We start from the raw sequence: 2,938 nt of genomic DNA, 5'->3' as shown, positions 1-2,938 counted from the left end.
TATTGACCCTATAATTGCGAAAATTGGAATTCTGAACATAAATTGGCTTAATGGAAACATAAAAAAAACTCATGTTTTTTGCTACATTTTTGAATGATGAGTTGGTTTTCCATCCATATCAAAATGTATGTAGTTCACAAAAACTGCAATGGAAGCGTTTTTTCGCAACACGGGTTATGTGCTCAACAACTGGATGTCGCTACTGGTGAACAAAACAACAAAGACGACAAGAAGTGGTAGGAGGACAATGGCACAGGATGTTTTTTAATGACGTCGCATGAACAAGCTTTTTCATTCTGTGTCTTTTTTTAATCGAAACCCCACAATTGTAAAATTGTACAGAGGGGTGGAGCAAGGGCCGGGCTTGGAACCAGCCCTTGCTCCACCCTTGCTATTCTAGTATTTATTAAAGGATTCAAAATTATATGTTACATGCCACTATTTATACATGAGCCCCCTTACAATGTGGTCAAATGTTGCTTAGCAAGTGGTAAAGAAATTCAACAAGGTTTTGGAAATATTGTCACTTAATATTCATTTAGAATAGGGCTGCTCTGTGAGGCCTGGAAGTTTGAAAGCAACAGCTCTGAGGAGGAGCTGCGCCTTGAAGGAGGAGCTTGGTCCACACGGGCGTTTAGCATGGCTGAATAGTTTCCATGGGAGATTAAAGGATTTCTCAGACATGCAAGAGAGAATCAAGGCAACACTCCAGCTATGTTTTTGATGAAGAAATAATATTATAATATGATGTAAAGCTCAAAAAAGTTAATCTTACATAATACTGCCTAACTCTATACCTAAAGACTCTAAACCAGCTTTGTATGGATGTTCAAGTACCTAACAACAGGCTGAAGCCTGTCATAACCTGGAATCTGCTGGAACAACGGCATCACTGTCCACTTAAGTTTAAAGTCAACAAGAGTTAAGAGGGTGTTCACCAGTATAACAGTGCCTGCTCCTAAGTCAACAACTTTGAACACTAAGGACATCTGCGTGTGTGTGTGTGTGTGTGTGTGTGTGTGTGTGTGTGTGTGTGTGTGTGTGTGTGTGTGTGTGTGTGTGTGTGTGTGTGTGCGTTTGTTTGTAATACCTTGTGGGGACGATTTTCCTGACATATACTACGTTGTGGGGACCAATCGCTCCTCGTGGGGACCTGAGCCTGGTCCCCACGAGGGGAAACCCTGTTTTTGGGTCAGGGGTCAGAGTTAGGGCTAAAGTATGAATTGAGTTTTGGTTAGGGTTAGGTATGTGATGGTTAGGGTTAGGAAAAGGGTAAAGGTCAGGTTTAGGCTGTAGAAATGAATGGAAGTCAATGGAAAGTCCCCACAAAGATAGCAAAACAAACATGTGTGTGAGTGTGTGTGTGTGTGCGTGTGCGTGCGTGCGTGCGTGTGTGCGTGCGTGTGTGTGTGTTGGGGTGTCCCTTATAAACTGTAAAAGCTTGTCGGCGACAAAGGAAAATCCATCCTGTTTATGGACTTTCCTGAAATTCCAACGGTCATACTTCAGCTATTTTCCTAACAGGAAAACAGATTTTTGGCTGGAAATGTCCCGCCAGCTTCTCATGAAAGGCATCACCGTTCTTAGAGTGTGGGGAAGGGCTCCATTTTCTTGTCAGCTCAGTGATAAAAGTTGGCTCAACCCAACAGTGTTGACTGACAGGTACTTTCTCTGTAAGTCTGCGACATGGATAGGGAACAATATTAATGCATAAAACTTTTTTTTTTTTGAGGATATTAAAGTTATTGCAAGCAAAGCGCAGGTTTCAGTCACTTTTGACTTTTTTCTACAAAACCTTCAAGGAGAAAATTAAGGCTTTTGTTTGAGGCTTAGTGACCACTGAGATTTTCAGTTTTTTTCCTCAAAAACATGTCATCAGGTAGCAGTCGTAAATGTCTGGCTCGGTTCCCTGACTTTCTAAATATAAGCTTCTCAACAGACTTGTGTGATAAAATATTTAGTGAATGTGACCTGAAATAAATGGAGCAAAGCCAGTTTCAGTTCAGTCAGAAAGAGACCATGGGAGCAATGCAGGTCTGATAATTCCCTGCTAAATGCTTTATAGAGCATGAATGTCCGTCTCTTCCAGGCATCTTTACAACTTTGGCTTGTTTTTCCATTTGCATCATCCTTGTGTTTTCTTTCTTTAGCCTTAGTGCCTTTCATACAAAATGGCTGATGGCGATTAACATTTTCATGTATTATTCATCTGCTCAACCTTAGAAGTCCTCAGACAAAAGTGGGAGAAAAAGGCTCGTATCCTGGGAATTTTTGAATATTTATGATGCAAAGAAAAAAGTGATTTCCTTCAAAGAACACAATTTCTGTGCCAAGAATTTTTTTTCAAATTTTATTCAGCACCAAGAAACTGAACGATTTTGTGACTCAAAATTTTGTGATTATGACTCACATCGTGGTGTAAAATAATGAAGATCCATAATTTGTGTCTTAAATCATCTCCCTTTGCGTATAGGTACATCACCTTGCAAAAGTAGTCCTACTCTATGAATTTTTGGGGCATTTTGTCACATCACAACCACAAAAATGGGTATTTTACACATTGGACCAGTGCAAACAAGTACATTATTGAATTGTGAAGTGAAAATCTGAAGTTGTGATTCAGATTTGTATTCCATCCCATTTAGCCAATACTTTGTTTTACCACCTTATGCTTTAATTACTTTTGCCATGGACCTCTCAGCAGTTTCTTTGTTGGTTGCTCTTCTTGAATAACTGATAGTTTAGATGTCAAACGCAAAATTTCTGTGAGATGGTCATTTTATTATTGGCTATGCAAAGTAAGTCTGCCTTGTGCTTCTCCTCAACTTTGTCCCTGATCCATTTGATGCGTTTCTTGGCCTTGTGAACTTTGGTCACAAATATTCTCTAAAACACATTAATTGATTTCTGAAGGTAATCGTATCAACGTTCCAGACAT

The sequence above is a fragment of the Poecilia mexicana genome, unplaced genomic scaffold, assembly GCF_051168715.1.
Source record: "Poecilia mexicana isolate PSO_F unplaced genomic scaffold, ASM5116871v1 scaffold_2, whole genome shotgun sequence".
NCBI lineage: Eukaryota > Metazoa > Chordata > Actinopteri > Cyprinodontiformes > Poeciliidae > Poecilia > Poecilia mexicana.
This window is presented reverse-complemented; position numbering follows the sequence as displayed.